General features: G+C 37.1%; 1 protein-coding gene across 4 annotated transcripts in view; it reads right to left on the minus strand.

The window, feature by feature from the left end:
- Positions 1 to 2,600, minus strand: part of LOC145291956 (uncharacterized) — an 80,880-nt gene extending 78,280 nt beyond the window's left edge. The window contains exon 1 of one of the 4 annotated variants that reach the window (XM_080137938.1): positions 2,456 to 2,600. The gene's annotated coding sequence lies outside the window, so the exon portion shown is untranslated. Of the gene's footprint in view, positions 1 to 67; positions 190 to 2,455 lie in introns of those variants that run through there. The other 3 variants (XM_080137922.1, XM_080137946.1, XM_080137931.1) reach the window with 3 other exon arrangements.
- Between the last annotated feature and the right edge of the window lie 20,778 nt (positions 2,601 to 23,378).

The following is a 23,378-nucleotide window of genomic DNA, read 5'->3' on the forward strand; positions in this document are numbered from 1 at the left end:
AAGAAATAGATTTTAAAAAATGGTATACACAACAAAAATAAGGATATTGTGAAGCCGTCGTACTCACTGTAGAAATATGTTGGATCATCTGATGATGTGTACGACGCTATACTGCTGATTAAATGGGGTCATCGGAACACTGTACTATGCTATGAGCCAGGAAAATATTTATTGGCGGACGTAATATACGCCACCCCTCTCTAAAATGTTAAAATAAAAACAAAATAAAGGGTAGACCTTAAACTGCTATTCAGAACCACATTTTCATATAATAACTTTATTCTGTTATTTTTTATACACTACCCCCCTCTAATCTTCCATGAGATTCTACTTTTTAGAGGCGATTACGCGTGAACAGCCGTTAAAAAAAAACATGGCGGAAAGAAACCAAACAAAAAACAAATGTTTTAAAATTTAGCGTGGGGAATCAGTTTCGCACATAAATTTAATGTAAAATGATCCATTTACGGGCCATTCTAGCATTTTAAAGCAGTTACATTTTTGTTGTTTTTACTGTAGGAGATAAACACTGCGTTTCTTAAGGGGATACTTTTCTTGAGGATACGTGTGGCTTTATGACCTTGCCAGTCGAACTTAGGGTTAGCGATAAAATATTTAGTTAACTGCCGTAAAATGTTAAAATGACTCTGAAATTTACGTTAAATTTACATCAGATATTGATCTGGACCCCCATTCTAAATTCTAAAACAAATTATTTGGGGGGGGGGGGTTATATTTAATGAACCCAAAATTTAAAAAAATGGTAAAAATTCTAACATTTGCTGGTAATAGAAAAATGAGATTTTATTTTTCTCATGCGAACCTGTTAACCACTTAAAAAATACGTAAAAATTTTTCAAACTATATTTTTTTAAAACTTTAGAGTGTAAGGATCACTTAATACAAAATAATCATCTACTTCCCAACCAAAGTTTTAACAAGTAACTATTCCCCCCCCCCCCCCACGTAAATTTCAGAAATCTTGAAAATTAAACCTGGTTACTCTTGTGGTCAAGAAGTGGGTGATCATTTTACGTTGAGTTTATATTGTAAAAGGAACACCCGCTCGAAAATCTAAAATATTTTTTTTAAAAAATTTCTATCCGGAGTTTTGACATAAGGCTAAATTTTTATTAATTTTGATTTAACAATTAACTTGGTACTTGTATAGTTTAACATCTTTCTTGGCAAATTTAGAAAGCCATTCTTAACATAAGGAAGAGTGGCTTTGTAAACTCTTCCTTTGCTCCGGGTGGAACTCCTAAAATGAATACAAGTGTCAGGACTCAGGAGACGTGAAACTACAATCGACGTTAATTTTGTAGATTTCATTCCGTATTAAATGTAGAATTATCTCCCTGCTCGAAATTTCGAGAAGGCGTCGTATTTTTATTTTATTTTATTTTTTTTTTTTTTTGCTGTTGAAGACTAGTCGGTTGAAAAAAAAAATGTACATTTGGGAAAAAACCCTGCTAAAAATTGAACAAGAATATTTTTTATATTCGTTTATTTGTTCTTTATGTAATTATGAAAATGTGATGTTTAATCCGATTAAATTAATTGATATTATTTCGGGGTTTCGAAAAAAAAAAAAAAAAAAAAGTAAAAAATGCTTTTGGGGAGCGTCGCTAACGTTTGTCAAAATAAATAAATAAAAAGGCGCGCAGAATATGGATGAGGATGGCATCATTAAAGGAAGCAAAAAAAAAAAAAAAAAAAAAAAAAAGGAAAAAAAGATATTTTACAAAAATAAAAATAAAAACAGGAGTGGAAATAGTCATATTTCGTACTTTTATTCTAAACCAGAAAAGTGCTTTTCTAGCACATAATGCTGCTTTTTACTACGGTTCCACACCGCCCATCAAATGATGGCTGAAAGAGCAAAAGGCAAACAGTGAAGATCTAGAATATCGGTTCTTTTATACGATAGGAGCGCGTGCGAGCATTTTGTTTTGGTTTAGGAGCACATATATAAATTGTAATACTCGTTTTTGCAGTACTTATACAAAATAGTAACACGGATCGTGGTATTTTTTTTAGATAGAATTTTCATGTTAAATTCAATTTTTACAGCATATTTTGTTGAAATTGTTAGGTGAAATAACCGAATAGTTATAAATTAAATTATAAATAAACGCCCTCCTTTCCCTAGGTTAAGGACGGGGTTCTAAATAACAGCGTTATCATTTCAGCAGCACTGTCCGTATTCTGCATAAGTACTGATTTTGTTTTCAAACTTTTAAAGCAAACAATTTAAACGAGAGTCGTAATTCTATGTGCGTGTGTGTCAGTTTAAAAATCAAACACACTACAATTATAAACCTTACATTATCAAATTCATTGTGACATAGACCTGGTTGGGGCAAAGCAAAATATTGTAATATTCGTTACCTTGGATTACCAGGGACCAAATTAGTGCGGAGGGGGAGAAAGTTAAATTGTTTTTCATACTTACTGGTAGTGGCTTCAAAAACAACCTTGAAACTAGGTTAAATACTCAGGCAGCGTTCTTTTTCTTTCTGTCCTTTTCCTTTTTCTATTATATTGAACCAGTTGAGAGATTGGGAGGGTGTACTTGAAGCGAAAATGAGAAAGAAAGAGGGGGACGGGACGGTTACACACTTTTCCGGACAACGCCGGATAGCCATGCTACTTAATAATAATAATAATAATAATAATAATAATAATAATAATAATAAAAAGCATAAATCATTTTCTAATCGACAATTTTAAGTGAGTTAAAAAATAATTTTCTAATTTAAAACTATCCTCCCAAGCATTACCTCCTTCTTTGGGATTGCGGAGTTTTTTTTTTGGGGGGGGGGGACAGTGTAGTATGTGATGATGATTATAGGTACGTGCAAAATGAATAGTCAATGCTAATGCTCAATACACATTTTGACCCCCTCCTTTACTTAAAAATTCACCAAAAATCAGGAATTTTAATGAAATGTTTAGTAGTTATCAAATAATGATCACTGAATATAACGAACCAATTATTTTTATTTGAATCTTAGAGGAACTGTATTATTTTGTTTAAACAAAAAAAAAACATCTTTACTAAAGTTATAGTTTTCAGTAGCGAAAAAAAAAATAAAATAAAAAATGAATGAATTTATTTATCTTTCTATGAAAATAAAGCATCGTAAATTGTAACAATAATGATAAAAGCATTTTTTTCAGGAACATTACGAAAAAAGCCCCTAAAGTCCGTATTAACGAAATCGATATAACGCGAAGAAAAATTAATTTCTTAAACTAATGCTATTGAATTAAGCATTGTTTATTTAATATTTTCACACACAAAAATTATAATTGCAAAAAATATTTCCTCTTTTTTAAGGTTACATTTTTAGCCATATTTTTATTTGTAAGATTCTGATATTTTCCTTGCATGAATGAAATGCGTAACAATTTTTATATAATCTTGAAAAATAAAAAAAAATAAAAATTTAAAAAATTTAAAAACAGGAACACACAAAAATAATTAAATTAAAAAAATGGTAAAAATTATACAAACGTTCGGGATAGGAATGTACTGATGCACGGCTGGGGGGGGGGGGCAGTCGGTTTTGCACTCTCTCCCTCCGTTCAACCACCCGATGTCATTTTCAGAGAGTTTTTTGACTTTCTGAGATTTTGGGCTTCTGTAGAACTCCTACTAGATAACTTTTTGTTGATTTTGATTATGCGAAGCCAGAATCTCTCACTTTTGGAGGCTAATTAAGCTATTTTTGTATTTAAAAAAAGGCGGCTTTTTTAAAAAATTTATTTAATTCAATATCTTAGGACTTTACTAATTATCTTTAAAACAGTTTCAGAAAACTGATATTTATCTTTCAAAGGATTTTTACAATGAATTTGTTCAACTTCAAAATTTAGCTAAACTTGTCACTGACATGTTTTGACAAGCTCTGAGCTTGACCTTTACTCCTGATCTGAAATGGAACACGTACCTTCAAATCTGTTGCCAAGGTCGCTGGAAAAATGGTGGGATCCTTCTACCGTTTGATTAAATATCCCACTGCTGATGCAATTCTCTACCTATATAAAAGCCAGGTACGTCCAAGGATAGATTGCTGTTGCTACATCTGGGTAAGAGTTGCTAGAAAGGTCATGACAGAGTTCCCTTTGATCTTATTTTCAACCTCTTTCCCACAGAAGAGACGTTGCGAGCCTGTCTCTGCTTTATCCTTACTTTCATGGCAAGTACTCGTCTGAGCTCCAATCTATGGTCCTTCTCGTCAAATTTTCACAAAAAATACTTGTCTAGCTGGAACCACTATCAATAATCCTCCCCCTCTTTATCTGTGCCTACACCTAAACGTAGATTCCATGAACAAAGCTTCTTTCTTAGAACTGCACACCTGTAGAAATATCTTCCGTTTGCCTGCTTTCCAGCTAACTACAATTTGGTTATCTTCAAGTCCAGCATAAACAAATTCTTGTTGAACCGTCTCCTTAGGTAATTCAATCTACCAAATTTTCACTACTAACGATTAGTACGATATTATCCCATTGACTACTGTACACTCGTTAACTCTTATCCTCGAGTGGCTTTCGGGCCTTGATAAGTTGTAACTCCTATGTAAAAAAAAAACAAAAACATTCCGAAACTGACAAGTTGTCAGTTTCCAAATGTTACTGTAAATATGACACTATTGGTGTCATGAATGCATGCAGCGAGGTGCATATTGCGGTGAGAGGGGGTGTTTGACTGGACGGGATAGAGGAAGAGAGGGCAGAAGAGGGGGTGTTAATGTCTGATTGGGACAAAACAGAAATGTCTATGGGATTTTGTCAGAAAGAGAAAAACAAATAATAATTGTTTTTATCTCATTGTCGTTATATATCTGTTAACATGAAAGGTTGTTTTTAAAACCTCTGTTGAGAGGTATGAAGAGATCTAGAGATCCTTAGCTGATTAAGGCTGACAACTTAGAATGGGGGTCAAGGGTAAGGGTCGCCGCCAAGCATTGTTCGACCTGGAATAACTAATCACTCCTAATTTGATAATAAGTAATCACCTCAGTGCAAATGAGGGTTAAAATTTGGTAGAGATAAGCTCTAAGAGGAAGAAAGAAAGGGTATTTGTAACCACTCTCTGAAGGAGAGGTGGGGAAAAGGGGTTGGATTTAGAAAAAGGAATTCTAAAAAGAGTAGAGTCGTAGCTAGCAAACTGAACGGCTGAGCTGATCAAGTGCTCCCAATTTGGGAGCCCTCAGGGCCTAATGTTATGATGTTAACTAGCCTGTGTTAATGGAAAATTTGTGACTTTACTGGTCTGGTCTTACATCGTTTCACTGCTATAGTCAGTCACCTCAATTTAGACAGTAGCCGTTATGAAGTAATGAAATTAATAAATAGTTTGTTATTGTTATAAACCGGAGTTCTGTTTGTTTGTGGTGAGGACTCTTCATTTTGCAGCAAGCCGCAAGGACCAGTGGATTGATTGATGTACCCGGAGACTACCTACACAAGGTAGGAGATGATTCGATCGAGAGGCAAAGCGCCCACAGTGGGTGAAGACAATCAATAGGCCAACTTGTGATAGGACAATGTACGATCGAAAGAACACCTGTCATATCGGGCAGAATCCCGGTGTGGTTGGTGCAGTATCGGTCTCGTTATATAAAAACATTTTTCATTATAACTTTATTTTTCACGTATAAAAATGCTTTTTCTTCTTTTGGAAATTAACTTTAAGCTTTAATCTTTCAAATACAATTAAAAAGTAATTGGAAACCTACAAGAAAATTATGATAAACCAGCTTTGAAAACTATGTCTCCCTATCAGTTTTCCACCATTAATGCATGTACCTACGACCATCCTCCCAAGAATTACTTCCTTTTTTGGGAGAGGGAGAGGTGATAGTATAGTATTTGTTGTGTTGCTATGAGACCACCCTTCCAAGCATTATTTCCTCCTTTGAGGGGGTAGTATAGTATATGATATCATCCTCTAAGGCATTACCTCCTCTTTTGGTTGTAGGAGTGAAGTATATGTTCATTCGGTATGATACTATTTTCCCAGGCATTGCCTCCTTTTTTATTTCTGGGGGTGTAGAGTAGTATCTATTTTGTTGTCATGATACCATCCTTCCAGGCATTACCTCCTACTTTATTTTTGTCGTGGGAGTGTAGTTTAATATTTGTGCTGTTATTATGACAATATCCCCCAAACATTATCGCCTCCTTTTTGCAGAGGTGTAATGTAGTATCTATTCCATTGTCATGAAACCATCCTCCCAGGCATGACCTCCTCCTTTTAGGAGGTAGTGCATAATATATGCTCCTTCATCATGATAGCATCCTTCCATCCATTGCACTTACATTATACATATATATATTATTTTTTTTTTTACTTCATATAGTAACCACTTATCAAGGCCTGGAAGCTAATCAAGAATAAGGGTTGATTGGTATTGTAATGGAAATTTCATAAAAAATTTATTTTAAAGTGCGGCTTTTCAAAAACATGTTCACATTGGACTTGAAAACGACCATAGATAGAAAGTAAAGGAATTGCAGATAACTTGTAGCTAGTCGGGTGTTTGTAGTGAAGACATTCTGGGGTGGGGGACTCTAGAGTGAAGATCAGTCAAACACCGGCCATGAAAATAATGCTAGAGCATAGAGAGGCCAGCATCATCTCTTCTATGAGATAGAGGCTGCAGAGAGGAGAAAAGAACATCACCCACCAGATGCTGAAGTCGGTTTTGTACACTGTTGAGGCAGGAGAGAATGTTTGGAGCAACTCTTGCCCAGATGTGGCAACAGTACTCCACCCTAGAATGTACTTGGCTATTATACATGTAGAGAATTCCATCAGCAGTGAAATATCTACTGGAGCAGTAGAATGATCCAACAATTTTTCTGGTGATCTTGGCAATGGATTTCATTTCAGATCAGGAGTGAAGGTCAATCCCAGAAGCTTGCCAAAACATGGTGCTTTCCCAAGATGAAAGCCATTCATTTCAATTAGGGCCAGATAAAGATCAGAGTATTGATGATGAAAAGAGAGAAGCTTGGTTTTATATGCATTAATATTAATTAGTCACCCCATTGCACCACATACAGGGAGAAAGAATCAGAGAGATCTTGGTCATTACTGATCTTTGAAATGTTGCCATAGATGGTAATGGCATTTGCATGTCTATGAATGATCTAAGAATGTGATTTGGGAAATCATTGATGAAGATGAGGAAGAGAGTTGAGCCTAAGATAGAACCCCGAGGGATGCTAGCATTGATACTATAAGCTTCTGATTTCTGCCCATCGATTACTACTCTTATAAACCTATCAGAAAGAAAAGAATTTAATAACTGAGAGGACATTTCCGGCTATTTTGTAGCTGGAAATATTGTGAAGTAGATTTGTATGGCATAATCTATCAAAAGCCTCTGATATGTCGTGCAATTGCCCTAGATATGAAGCTGCCTTTACTAATCTTGTGTGATATTACAGTAACCACATCAGCTGTAGATTTGGCAGAATGGAAACCATATTGCATGTCACTAAGTTGGTTATATTTTTAACAGATAATTGAACATTTTTCAATTTATTATACATTCCAGCAACTTACTCATGACACACAGGAAACTGATTGGTCTGTACTGAGAGGCAGATGACTGATCTTCAGAATTTTCAGTACAGCACAAACTGATGAAGTTTTCCAAGTTGGAAAACATTTCCATTGAAAAGCAACATGTAAATAGCTTTGTAAGTATGGGAACTAGTTTAGGTATTCTGATTGGAATGCTGTCAGGGCCAGTTGCTTTACTGGGATTAAGGTTTTTGATAAGTTTGGCAACATCACACACATATATTTTTATGTCGCATAGCATGTTTTCAGTCACAGGAGGAAATATAGGAGGTAGGCGACCCTGATCGCAAAGAGTAGAATTTGCTGCAAAGAGTTTGGCTTTGTCAAATGCTGATGAAATTAACTGAGGTCTATTGATGATAGTGGGGCAGAGGACACGCCTCTGTTCAGGAGCCTGTTTGTTATTTTCAAAAACTCATGGGAACCAAGGTACTGCTCAGCTACTTTAGATTTAATGGACTGACCATATGACTCCCTCATGTTCTTTATTACTCTTTTGCAGTGATTGTTGGCAGTCCTGAAGGCGGCTTTAGTTTCATAACATTTCGTTAAAAGCAATGGAAATAGTAGTTTCTGTGTGCTATCACAGCGGCACATTCTCGAGTGAACCATGGCTTGCTGTTAGGTTTTTACTGGAATTTTTTAAAAGGTATTAAATGGTCTATACTGACAGTTAACCATGCAGTCAGGTCTGATACTATAGAGGATATATTCTTTTTAAACATGGAACGCAGAGGAATATTTGATTTGATATAAATGTTCGGAAGCTATCTTATCAACTATATGATAAAGAGGTACACCTGAGAACTTATTACATTTTGTTTTTATCTTAATTGAGACAATTGAGTGATCAGAAGATCTGAGTGAAGATAGCACAGAAGATGAGCACATTTCTGAGCAAGTCATAATAAAAAGGTTGAGGAGACTTGCATACTATCCGTCAGTGTTGGGCACACAGGTGGGTTCATGAACAATCTGTGTTAAGTTATAAGCTATGGAGAAATCATGACAGAAGCTCCACTTATTATTTGTTTTGTTTGAATGGGTTAGCCATTCAACAGTATGAACATTGAAATCTCCATAGATGTGAATGTTAGCTAAGGGATGAGCAGACAGGATGTGATAGCAGAAATATCCGATGAGAAGGTGTATATATTTGCTAGTATTAATAATGGATACAAAATGACTGTCTTGTTTACTATATCATGACCGTTCAAAATTTAAAAGTAATTTTGAAGCTTTTATAAATGCAACGCAATGTAACCTCATATCATATGTCGAGCAGTGCCAAATTACCTTGCTTACAGGGGTTAGGGTTAGGTGTGATAGGTGTGACACAAGGTCTAAGAGAGCCCAGATTTCGGGAAATGATAGAATGTATTTATGTCGAGATATCGAGGAGAAAAGTTAATATCTCAATGAAGTAAAATAGACACTTGGGCGACACAGTGTCTGAATTAACACACACAAAATTATTAAAGCTATCTGTGAAATATGAAAAACGAAATTGAAAACAAAAGTTTGCTGTCTTTCATAGATGCATATCAAGCAAAAAGAAACACCCCAAAAGGTAGATAATTGAATTACTATGTTAAGAGCTGAAAAGGCCTCATGAGGAAGAGAGAGGGGAGAAAGAGAATTAAAGAGAGATATAGATTAAAAGAGAGAGAGAGAAAGAGAGAGAAAGATTTCAGAGGAAGGAGAGAAAAAGGAAAGAGAGATTAAGAAGGAAGAGGAGGTAATAGAAGAAGGGCTATGCTCTAAACACAGAGGAGGAAATGCTAATCTCAGAGAGATAGGAGGCGGTTTTAGGAATTCCATCAAAACCTTTTGTTCAGGAGATAACGGAAACTTGACACTAATCATGAGACCGAATGCATCAGCTTTTAGGTTCTAGCCCAAAGCTGGATCCCTCCTCGGAAGAGCAAAGTAAAAAGAAAAACTTTTCCCATGACTGGCTGAGTAGACAAACATTATCTAGAAACTTGTAACAAAAATTGAATTAAGTCAAAAACCTGCACCAGAAAATGCCCCAAATTAACTTTTCTTTGCACAAAGTGTATCTGAAATTAATTAATGCGATAACTATTTTTGTTTATAAGAAAAGGATCTGAGTTGTTATTGGTTATTGATTATTTTCATTATTGAGAATAATCCAGTTAAATTTCAGATCTATACTGAACCCGACACAGACCTGTAGCTGAGAGAGGTGATATACCAGTCAAACCAGAGCACCTACAAGGAGAACTCAACCACTACATCTGACGATGAATGGCCAACTAACAAGTTAAAGGTATTGCCACACAGACTTAGAGTTGTGTGCGTTTTGAGTCTTCTGAGCATCAGAGCAGTAATTCCGTTGACCAACAAGTGTCTAGTCATGTTTTGAAAGGTCCATCACTAGATGAAGATAAAAGTATAGCCATGGGGACTTAAGGCTAGACCTATGTTTCAGGACCGATGATGGTCTGATTATATTAATTGGTCCATGATTAAAAAAATAAGTTCTGATGAATTAAATGTAAAAATTTCATCTTTTGCCCTCATGCTGTCAATGGAATAAATAAAATGGCAGTGTGTGTGTTGGAGGGAGTTATGGTTTCACATCCAAACCCGACCCTCAAGATTGCCATGGATATGAAATAGAATGTGCCAACATTAGAGATAGCTTCCCCTGCGGCAAGAACATCTCCAAAGAAGACCCCAAACATTCCCACATGTGCTTTAATGTAGTACTTATTCATAGCACAGCATTTATATTTCTCCTCTATAGTCCCCATAATGATGGAGTAGCTATCTTTGAGGGTATTCTAAGCAAATTGATCATACCCTGTCTGCTCATTTCTCCGCCAACATTCATATCTGTGGAGATTTTAATGTTCACAATATTGAATTACTATGTTAGGAGAAAGAAAGAGATGAAAAGGCCTCAGATGACAAAGGGAGGTTTTGTCATGATTTCTCTATTGTTTATGATTTAACACATATTGTTAATGAACTCACTCGAGTACCCAACAATTTGAAAATCTTCTAGATCTTTTTTCTGACAACATTCCCTGAACTGTGTTCATCCTCAGTTCTGTCTCCACTAGGATCTTCTGATCACTTGGTTGTCTCAAAAAAAATAAAAACAAAAGAGAACAAAATCTCAAATATCCATTGAACAGTACTTGATGGCTGACTGGAACAGTTTTCGGATGTTCATATCGGAACTGTACCTATGCTCTATATTAAAAAAGAATGTGCCTGCTGTAGCATCTGACTTAATCGATTGGTTAACCATCAGCATTGACAACTACATACCCTCCAAAAAATTCTAATAGAAACCAAATGACCAGCCAAGGTACACCCCTGAATGTGCTGTTGCCATTTCTCATAAAAACGACTACTTCAATTGCTTTAAATGTAGTGGATGTTTTGAAATTGAAGTCGCTTTTTGGACTGCCAACAATCACTGCAAAAGGATGATAGAAAACGTAAGAATGTCATATGCTCAGTCCGTGAAGTTCAAAGTAGAAGAACCAAGGTTTGGTTCCTATGAGTTTTGACAAATAACAAACAAGGTTCTGAACAGATGTGTATCCTCTATCTCAACCATCATCAATGGGCCTGAGGTGATTTTGTCAGTATCTGACAAAACCAATCTCTTTACCTATAACTTGGCATCAAACTCAACACTATGCAATCAGAGCCACCTACCTCCCGAGTTTCCTACCAAGACCAAAAATAATTTGAGCGACATCAACATATCTGTTTGTAATATTGCCACACTCATCAAGAACCTTGAGGCCAGCAAAGTAACTAGTCTTGTCAATATTACAATTATAATACCCGAAAAGCTACAACCGGAACTAGCACCCATTCTTGTAGAACTGTTTAATCGATGCTTAAAAGAGAAATAGTTCCTTGGAAAACATTATTGCCCAGTATAGAAAAATACTGGTGACCAGTCTTCTGCATTTAAGAATAAACCAATTAGTCTTCTGTTTGTCATGAGTAAGTTGCTTGAATCTGTGTTAAATAGAGAAATTGTCAACCATTTCAGCAAAAACAACCTAAATGACAAGCAATATAGTTCCTACCTGCGAGATCTACAACTGATTTACTGACTGTAATTTCATATTAGATCAGTGAATCTGTCAATGGGGGTTTCCTCTCTAGAACAATGGCTCCTGACATATCAAAGGCATTTGATAGTGTTTGACATAAAGGTCTATTTCACAAAATTTCCAATTATGGAATATCTACAAATGTTTTCTCAACCATTGAATTCTTTCTCTCTGATAGGTTTATACAAGCAGAAATCTGAAGTTCAAAGTATCAATGCTGGTGTGCCTTTAGGATCTATCCTAGGCCCAACTCTCTTTTTTTTTTATCTTCATTAATGATCTCCCAAATTATATTCCAAGTTCATTTGTTGACATATGCGCAAACAATGCTACCATCTATGGCAACAATTCAAAGGACAGAAATGATTAAGATCTCTCTATGCTATCCCATCCCCCAATCAAACTTACACAAAAATCACTTGGCTCGTTACAACTATGATCAACAATTTCTCCCACTCTCTGTACCTAAATATAAATGCAAATTCCTTGCACAGAACTTATTTCCTAGAACTGTGGAACTCTATTCTGCTGGCCTGCTTTCCAGCTGACTATAACACAGTCATCTTTAAGTTCAATGTAAACAAGTTCTTGTTGAACTATCCCTTTAAATAATCAAATTTTATCCAATTTCCTTTACTAATGATGACTAATCTGTTGTTTCAATGACTACCATGCACTCATTAACCCTTATCCTTGAGTGGTCTTTGGGCCTTAATAATTGGGTAGTATGTCGTAAAAAAAAAATTTGCAATAAATATGTGCATGGAGGTGGTTGTAGTTGTGAAGAAAAAAACATTCGCTATACAAAAAAATTATGTCCATACAAAGCAATAGCACTGCCTGTACTCCTACTAGTGTTGTTAATGCTATTAGCAGAGATGCTTACTTGCCGATGACAAATTGTACTAATAAAGTGCACATGCCAAGTTAAATGCCTATTCATCTTTTTAACCAATCAAATCATAGCACACAAACATCTTAAAGTTCCTAGAAGGTTCTGAAGGAATTCTATAAAAACCTGACATCCTTAGAGTCCATGCAGCTAACAGCACAATAATTCATACATTTGGCACAGTCAAATTAAAACAGGTACCAAGACGTTGGAAATTTTTCTAGTTTGATTGCTTTTTTCCTCGGACTGGTTGTATTTCTTCCTGCTGACTGCTTCTCCTCCCTCTATACCAACATGCAGAAATTTAAATGTAATGTGAACAAACATCTTACTGCCCAACTCCTCACCCACTTTGCTCCCATAAATTTGGCCCCATATCATAGTAGCTGATTACGCTTTCAGTCGCAATATGCGATGGTTGTGGTGAAAAAAGTTTAGGAAAGTTAAAAAAAAATGTGACATGTTGACGTACAAACGCCTATAATCAGTGTGGAATTTTTGAGAAAGATATAAATTGTGAATCTAGGAAAATAACAGATATCAACCTCTGAAAATAACAGATACCAATTGATATATCCTGCGGTGGGTGGCCGTAATAAAAGGATATTCAAGAAAGGTATTCCACCAGGGAAATAAATGGATAAAGAGGTTCTGAAGTAATAAAGAAATAGAAAAGTTTATTGAGAATATTTACAGAGACAGCATGTTACATTTTTTAAGTGTTCCCGCCCAGGGAAGGCTCTCACAACCGGTGACCGGTGATAACGTTCTTTCGATAAAAAGTTCCGGCAATGAATTGCTCATCTCGCCATAACACCAATCCAGGAAAATAACAGATAGCAACGTTGGAAAATTAGAGATATCAACCTCGGCAAATCACTGAATCTAGGAAAATAACAGATTTCAATCTAGGAAAATTACAGATATCAACCGAGGAAAATTACAGATATCAACCTAGGAAAATTACAAATATCAACCTAGGAAAATAATGGATATCAACCTCTTATTTTTCGTTTGATTCTCTTCTCTGTAGGAATATCAAGTTCTTTACATTTGGCAAGTGCTTGCTGGACGGCACTGTCAACAACCTTTGTGTGCTGCTCTTTCAAAAAGGCTTTGAGAGCCTTTAATTTGGTAGCAACCGTGTCCAGACCTGTTGTTTGCATATACTTCTAGGCTAAGTTGACTTTTTGTAAAACATCACCCAGCAAAACAAGAAAAAAATGAAGAAAAAAAAAATCGCATGTTACTGATTGTGCAGAGTGCCTTTTGTCTCGTCGCTTTCAAACTGGTTTAACTTCTATATCATTGGCTTCACAGCATTAGCACATGTACTCCAGCGACTTATAGACAGTCTCTTCACTATTAGACTTATGTATTTCACCAGCATAGTCCAGTGATGGGTCAACAGAGCAAAAAAAAACAAAAAAACAAATGTGTACAGCACTTCAAGACTCCGCCAAGACATTATGGATTGCTAGCAAACAAATGTTTCCCACAAAGGTTCAAATAATACACAGACAAGACTGAAATTGTTACACTTTTGACTTTGTATTTCACTTTATTGTTATTAATGATGCAGCGTTACAACACCATATCATCTGATAAAATATTACAACAGTTAGTAACCAAAATTGTTGCAACTGAAACACATGAAAGCTGAAAACTTAGGTATTCTTTCTGCTTACAAATTTTATGACAATTTATTAGAAAATTTTTAATGTGGAGGAAACCTCTCCGTTTTCAGACTATTTTAAGCACCTTAGCATGATTGAAAAATTTTGTTGCTGGCACCTGTGGTGGTCTGCCCCCCTCCCTCCTAGCTACACCACTGGCTGCGAATAAATATTTAGTTAGGATTTACTTGTAGGAGGAAGTATGCTCATACAAGGTTATCCTGACAAACCCCTGTACAGAGAGATCTTAGACACTCGAGGACAGTGTCTAGTAGGCATTCTAATTATCTCCAGTAGGCATTCAAATGTATGTGTGTGTGTGTTTGTGTGTGAATATAAGCTTCATAGAAAAAACCCCCCAGAAAACAATTAAATACATAATAGTGCAACTTACTGCCATGTTTATTGGTCTCTATTGTTAGACAATTAAGCATGTTCATATATAGATTTAAAATTTAAAAAAATTCTCTCTTGGCAATGGATAATTTTCGCATAGAACCTGTAGAATATGAAGACAAAGTCTCATTCTAACATTTAAAACAACTTTATTAATCATCTTTGTTAACGTGTTAATAAAAAAAAAAAAAGAATGGAAAAGAGAAGAATATGAGTAGTAGAATAAGTATGGTAAGTATACAAAAGGTTAGAAACTCCACATGGTGTGAAATGAATGTCTCACTAGTAGGGAAGAGAAAAGTGTTGATTTATGAACAAAGAATGAATATCCTGTTTATAAGGAAAGTGTTCATTTATGAAGGATGCATACCATATACCAGCATGGAAGTCATGGCCTTGTAGGTGTGTGTATGTGCAAGTGTGTGTGCTATAGTAAGTCCAATTGTGTACAACTTTAGTAGCCATGTTGAGTCCATGGTGCTTCTTCTTGAAACACAGAAGATTATGGTTGAAAGTATCCATGAAAGGAGTCAGCTCACTTTGGCCAGAGAAAAGAAAATAGGCCATGTATTAACCCTTTTTATCTATTTCTATCACGTGCTCAGTTTGCCTGAAAGGTAGCCTCTTATTGGGCATTCTGTGTGCGTGCGTGTGTGATTTATAGGAGAAGTCACTTCATTTGAGTTTTTGCAGTTTCTGTTCCCTTAATCTCGTGTGATGCACATTTTATATATATTTTTTTAAAAATTATGTTGGGTAGACTGCTTCTGCTTTCTGCATTGGTTGATTTTCTTTAATATTTCAGATATTTTCATCATTGTCATTTATTGTAGGGTGTCAATCTTTCCTTTGATTCCAATTTCTCCAACTCTTTCTGTCCATTTTTTTTTTTTTTTTTGAGTGCTTCTTGGTACTCCTGTAATTATTGGTCTTGTAATGATTTTCCATATGTTCTCTATTCTTTTTAGTTCTCTGACAAGTTCCATGCATTTACTTCATTCTTCTGTCATCTTGATTGTCACCCTGTGAACTGCTGGGATAATGAAATCTACAATTTTACAGTTTTTTCCACTTTGTTGACTATTATTATATTTCCTTGCTTGGATAAGTTTGTATGTTTATATTTTCATTGTTATGCTTTTTCTTTTCCAATACTGTTTCCGGATTGTGTCTCTACATATACAAAATGTAGTTGCAATGCATAGTTGCAAATGGACTATTTTCCCACCGTAATCGCATTTTTGTTTTCTTTTGGAGCTAGTTTACTGCATTTATTTATCATGTGATTTACCATTTTGTCGCTTTGTTCACAAAGTTTACATTTATTTTTCCCCTTGTGTTTTGTTTAACTTTGACTTAGTTCATTTTAATCGTGTTGATCTGTGTGAAAGTCAATTGCGATTCTGTTCAAATGCCCTTTTTGTAACCACATCCAGGCGTTTTTGTGTGCTATCTCTTCCGCCAGTCTTATAAATCGTCCATGTAGCTGTTTCTCTTTTCATTTTTCTTTTCTTGACTTTTTAAAAAAAATATTTTCTGCTCCCTGTATTTTTGATTTCGGTGGCATTTATTGCAGCAATGATCAGCTTGTCTGTGTTTTGCCTTTTTCTAATTCTTCACTAGTTTCATTCAAACAGATTTCTATACTTACTAGTCCTCTTCTCCTTCTCTCTTTTTACATGGTGTGTATCATCGTTTTGGTGTAGTGGATTATTGTTTTTTTGTTTGCTTTTCTTTTACTTGGGAGTCACTACTTATCAAGGCTTGAAGGCTACTTGAGGATAAAGATTCTTGAATGTAAGTTGGTAGTGTAGTAATCGTTAATGGTGTAAATTGGGTAGAATTTGATTATTTATGGGAACAGCTCAAAAAGAATGTATTTACATTGGATTTGAAGGCTACCATGTTGTATTCAACCAGGAAGCAGGCCAGTGGAACTGTTCCACAGGCAAGCAGTTCTGGGAAAGAAGCTTTGTTCATGGAATGTGTGTTTAGATGTAGGCACAGTTAGAGAGTGGAGGGAAATTGTATATAGTGGTTGTAACTAGTTGAGTGTCTTTTGTGAAAGTTTGACAAGGGAGAACCATAGATTGGAGTTCAATCGAGCACTTGCCATGAAAATAACAATAGAGCAGAGACAGGCTCACAATGTCTCTTCCATGAGAAAGAGGTTGCAGAGAAAAGAAAAGAGCATTAACTACTAGGTTCGGAAATTGGTTTTGAACTCCATCAAAGCTAAATAGGGCATGCTGAGCATCTCCTGCCCAGATGTGGCAACAGTACTCCATTTTAGGGCATACCTGGCTCTTGTACAGGTAGAGAATTGCAGTGGCAATGAGATACCTACTGGAGTGGTAGAGTAATCCAACCATTTTTCCAGCAATCTTGGCAACAGATTTGATGTATGTGTTTCATTTCAGATCAAGAGCGAAGCTCAGTCCCAGAAGCTTGTTACTCCAAGACAAGACATTTCAATTATGGAAGTCTGAGCGATTATAATGAAAGAAAAGAAGTTTAGTTTTTGATGCATTAAAATTAACCAACCACTTTTTTCCCCATTACACCAAGTTCTCAAAATCAGAAGAAAGAGAATCAGAAAGATTTTGAAGTGTCAGCATAGATATTGGTGTCATCTGCATAAAAGTCTATGAATGATCTAAGATTTGGAAGATCATTGATGAAGATCAAGAAAAAAGTTGGGCCCAGGATGAAACCTTGAGGGATGCCAGCATAAATGCTATGAGCTTCTGCTTGTGTAGTTCTCTGGTTCAAAAGCTCAAATTGTTTTTGTCCAGAATATCTTGTCGTGGTGTGTATTTACCATGCCGGCCATTTGTAAACAATCTCATATATTCCACCTATCAGCAGACAGCCTTAGTGCGCCTCTTGCAGCCTTCCAGCAACTTCTACAGTTTTCCAGCGCCTCTTGCAGATTTCCAGCGCTTCCCACAGCTTCCTTCAGCCTTTCCTGCGACTTCTGCATCTCTCAGCAGTTTTCAAGTGCCAGTCAACGTCAGGCTACCCACTCCATAGCCTCTCAATGTCCAGTTACATGTTCCATTACCTGTAGCCATCAAGCTACCCTTTCCAGTATTGATCGACGTCAGGCAACCCACTCCAGAGCCTCTCAATGTACAATTACTCGTTCCAGTGCCTGTAGCTATCAACCTACCCTTTCCAGTTCCAGTCAACTTCAGGCTACCCACTTCAGAGTTTGTCAACGTCCGATACCCTTTCTAGTGTCAATTGACATCAGGTTACCCACTTCAGAGCCTGTCAATGTCCGATTACCCGTTCCAGTGCCTGTAGCCATTAAGCTACCCTTTCCAGTGCCGACCGACGTTAGGCTATCCACTCCAGAGTCTCTCAATGTCCTGTTATCCATACCAGTACCTAATGTCCAGCTCAGCAGCCCACGTTCAAGAGCCCATTGACATCCAGCTCAGCAGCCCGCTGACGCCCACTTCCCAGAGCCCACTGACGTCCAACTAAGCAGCCCGCTGATTCCCCCCTTACACTGACCACTAATGTTCAGGTCAGCATCCCGCTGATGCATACCTTCTAGTGCTCACTGACGTCCAGCTTCTGATATTGACACTCTATCTTGATTTTTTTTGGCATACGATCTTTCATCTTTGGACTGTTCCTATCATCCTTTTTAACCGGACACTCCGTGTTTGTCATTTCTTCTTTGTCTTTGCTATTACCTTCCTTTGCCTTGTGTCTAATATTCTTAGTTGTACGGTCTATTGGTTCATTCATCCCTCCCTACAACAAGTGGTGACTCCGATGTGATCTTTAGAGACAGTCAGGAAAAAATAGCTGTGGCAAATATGGCAGAAAGCACAAAACCAGAGATAAATATCTCTGCTCTTATACAATTCCCACCATACAACTCAGTAAATGCCAGGAGTTAGTTTAACTCAAAGCGGTTTTTTTAATTTAACTCAAAGCAATTTTTTTAGTCTGAAAAGTCACACAGCAAGGCACTAAGTACACCTCAGTCATACAAGCTCTACCAGCATCTATGGTCAAAGAAGTGGAAGACATCCTTCTTAACACACCGGACCATCTCCCATACATCTCTCTCAAAGAAGTTATCCTCAAATGAATGTGACGTTCAGACAAAGACCTCATCAGAGGCCTATTTCCTAATGTGTCTCTACACATTTCTCAGATATGGGCAGAGTTGTGAAGCCCAGTGCTATGATACTGGAACCAAAACTGTACCTGCAGCTGAAGTCATGGATGAAGACCCTACAAAGACAAATGTAGGTACCAACAATCCTTTGGTGACAAGGCTCACAAATGCGAACCTCCCTGCAATCACAATAGAGCTCAGAGAATTAAATAGACCGACAGGCAGTGACGACAATTCTTGTCGGGACATATTTACACAGTCGTTTCTTCTACATGTGGGACCGTAACAACGACCTCAAAGTTTTAGTGGACATTGGTCCTGCTATTTGTATGATACCACCCACCAACAGATTCACTCTGAAACCGATCCCCTTTCGACTCTGAGCAGCAAATAGTTCCACCATAGAAACTTACAAGAACAAGGAGCTTATCCTGAACATCAGCCTCAGGTGCAATTTCAAGTGGCCAGTGACTGTAGCAGTCGTCAAAACACCCTTGCTTGGTGCTGACTTCTTGGTACATTATAACCTGGCTGTGCATATAAAAACAAGGACCATATCCAACAATAAAACTTCCATCAAGATCAGAGGGACTCTATCGAGCTTGATTATGACTGGGATCAGCATGGCAACACAGCACGACTCACACTATGCAGTAATACTGTGTCAGTACAAGGACCTTACTCATCCCATTAAACCTACCGATGTAGGCGAATATCAAACTCAACACCGCATAAAGACAACTGGACAGCTAATGTATTCATGGCCAAGCAGACTCCCTCCACATAAATTGGCATACCCCTAAAAGGCGTTTGAAGAGATGCTGGCAGACAACACAATCCAACCCTCAAACAGCCCATATGCTTCACCATACGACAATGATTTAAGAATCTGCATGGATTACCGAAACCTCAATGCATCCACAGTGCCCAACTGGTATCCTGTTCCCCACATTCACGATTTTGCCTCAGGTCTGCATGGGCCCGCATTTTCTTAAAAATTGACCTGACCAAAATATCAGGTTTGAGTGGTTCCAGAGGACATTCCAAAGAAAGCAGTCACAACCCCTTTTGAAATGTTCGAATTTACAAAAATGCCCTTCAGACTGCGCAATGCAGCCCAGATGTTTTAGAGACTTATAGACAAAGTTTTGCATGGCCTATCATACATCTACGCTTACATCGATTATATCTTGGTGGCAAGCAGAGATGTTGATCTCCATGAAAAACACCTAGAAGAAATGTTCCGCCGTCTAACACACTACGACCTCTGAATCAATCCAGACAAATGCAAATTCAGAGCACAGCACATTGACTTTCTTGGGCATCATACAGATGCTAGTGGAATCACTCCTTTGCTGATAAAGTAAAAGCTATCCCAGATTTCCCAATACCTATGTCGATAAACCAGCTGCGACACTTTATGGGGATGATAAATTTTTACCACAGACTTATCCAAGGATGCTCAGATCTCCTCAACCTTTTATCTAATCTTCTATAGAGAAAAAATAAAGTCATCTCCCTGGAGGGCAATCAGATAACCTCTCTAGCCAACTTTACTAAGTTAGCACACCTCAATGAAGACATTTGGACACAAATATATTTCACAGCAGATGCCTCGGACACTGGAGTTGGAGCAGTGGTAGAACAGGAGTGTGGTGACCAACTCAAACCCATTGCATTCTTCTCGGCTAAACTATTACCAGCTCAGTCCAGATACAGCACATTCTCTGAAGAACTTTTGACTATCTACCTCGCCATCAAACACTTCCATCTTCTGGAAGGCAGAAATTTCATGGTTTTAACCGGCTACACACCTTTGACAACTTCCCCCTCAAATAACTCAGACAAATATATGGCTTGTGAGATTAGACATTTAGACTTCATCTCACAGTTCACATCTGGTATCCGATATGTGAAAGGAAAAGAGAATGTTGTCGCTGATGCCCTGTTAAGGTCTGATGTCAACACAATAGAAGACAGCCCACTCAGTCAAGATTTGATAGCTGTAGTCCAAGAATCCAACGCAACCCCACCTGAAGTTTTAGCTAACACATCCCTGCAACTGAAGGAATTGCTAGTGCCTTTTAGCAGTAGGACGTTGTACTGCGATACAAAACTGGATCAACCCAGACCCAACGTACCGTTGGCACTCAGAAGGCAGATTTTCAACCACCTGCATGAATTGTCACATCCCAGCAAGCAAACTCATTGCCAATCAATTTTTTTTAGCCGAACATGAATTGTGACATCCGGAATTGGGTAACAGAATGCTGTGATTGCCAGAAATGCAAGGTACAATAAAACACAAAATCTCCACCAGGCATATTCAGCAACCCTCATGCACGTATCAGTCATATCCACATTGACATAGAATTACCAGTACCTTCTCACAGTAGTTGACTGTTTCTCCAGATGGCCAGTAGCAGTACTCATCAGAGATACCTCTGCTAACACAGTGGCAAAAACTGTCCATCAGAAGTAGATTGTGATATTTGGTGGGTCCAGCATCGTGGAGCACAGTTTCAGTCCTCACTCTTTCAGGAGTTTACTTAGCTGCTTGGTGCAGATAAACTACCTTTAATACTATTCTCTATATGCAACTCACTCAAAGAAGACTTAGAATGTTCTCTAGCAGAAATAGTCTTTGATACAGCACTCTCTTTACTTCAGAACCCAGCTCAACATATCTCATCTGACCTACTAATCACATGATCGCAACCTTCTCCACCAGTTAGCATCAAATCCAGAAGCATCCACCACTCCAACCAGGCAGACACATCAAAGAAGAAAGGTTACCTTTGTGAAGAAGTACAAATCATATATTTACTTCTGATTGATAATGATCAATTATCCTGGGGAACGCCTTGTCGTGGTGTGTATTTACCATGCCGGCCATTTGTAAACAATCTCATATACACCGCCTATCGACCGATAACTATCATTACTGTCATGTGCTAAAAATAGTAATAACCATTTTCTCATTTCGAACAGAAAAGAAACACAAATTTAATCTCTTATTCATGAAACAAAAAGAAATATGCATACCTTCCAATGCCCACTGACGTCCAGATCCCAATATTGACAGTCTATCTTGATTTTTTTTGCCATACGATCTTTCATCTTTGATTGTAAATAAAAGAGGACCTTACAATATTTTTGGAGTATAATGGGGTATGATCCCGCATAGTCGGGAGATTCTATTTATAAACGATGCTGCTAGGAACTGATGAATCGAATTAATTCACGTTCTGCTACCAAACCAATCAGAAACCATAATTGCTCCATAAATATTAAACCTTTCTGTAGCAATTTCGCATATGTTTTCTCCATCTCAACACGGGAAGAATCTTTTGCTCTATGGATTCCAACTTGAGAACTGTCTACTGCAAACCAGTCACCTCTCAGGACGTGTAGAACAACAAGCCATCGGAAACTGTTCTGAAACTAAACATGGCTTACACTTCTAGAGTTTCTATCATCTTTTTTAACCAAGCATTCTGTTTGTCATTTCTTCTTTGTCGTTGCTGTTATCTTTCTTTTGCTTTGTGTCTAATATTCTGATTGGTTCATTCATTTTTCGCTCCTCTCTTCAACAATCTTACAATGGACACTGCTTAAGCATTTATCCCTTTTATCAGTTTTTACTTTATAATTTAGTCTCTAAGAGTTTTTGTGTATTTCTTAGGTATTATCTTCTGATCTATTCTTTTATTTCTGTTAATCTAGTGGTTTCTGCTCCCAGAACTCCTAAATATTTATAAGTATCATGTTCACATATACCCTCATCTATTTTTGGTAGATCCATGCTTGTTACTGTCTTAAGTTTTCCTATTTTCATTTCTTGTAGTTCACACTTTTCTATTTCGAATTCCGTACAAATATCTTGGCTGAAGATTCTGGTTATATTTTGTCACCTTTTCTAGTTTGTTTTTATATTTTGGAAATAGTTTCAGATCGTCTATATAATGTTGAATGGTATCATATCTATAATAAATTATCTATAATGAACAGTAGTGGTGTTATGGATATCCTTGGAAAATGTCTCTGTATTCTTATCTCTGTCAGGTGTTCATAAAGCAACTGACCCTGATGGCATTCCAGTTATAGTGCTGAAAAAGCTCCAACCAGAACTTGCCCCCATACTTACAAAACTGTTTAAGCGTTGCCTTAAGGAGAAGTGTTTTCCAACACCCTGGAAAACCTCATCAGTACGCCCTGTATTTAAGAATTCAGGTGAAAAGTCATCTCCCTCTCAGTACAGACCAATAAGTCTCCTGTGTGTCATGAGTAAGTTGTTGGAATCCATATTAAATAAAGAAGTAGTCAACCACCTCAACAGAAACAGCCTTCTTAGTGACATGCAATATGGTTTCCGCTCTGCAAGATCTACAGCAGATGTGCTAACGGTTATATCACATAGGATTAGTGAATCTCTTGACAAAGGTTTCCTTTCCAGGGCAATTGCTCTTGACATATCAAAGGCCTTCGATAAGGTATGGCATAAGGGCCTATTTCAGAAGATGTCCAGCTACGGTATTACTGGAAATGTTTTCTCAAT

This window comes from Euprymna scolopes, chromosome 2 (genome assembly GCF_053919585.1).
Source record: "Euprymna scolopes isolate OS-2025 chromosome 2, ASM5391958v1, whole genome shotgun sequence".
NCBI lineage: Eukaryota > Metazoa > Mollusca > Cephalopoda > Sepiida > Sepiolidae > Euprymna > Euprymna scolopes.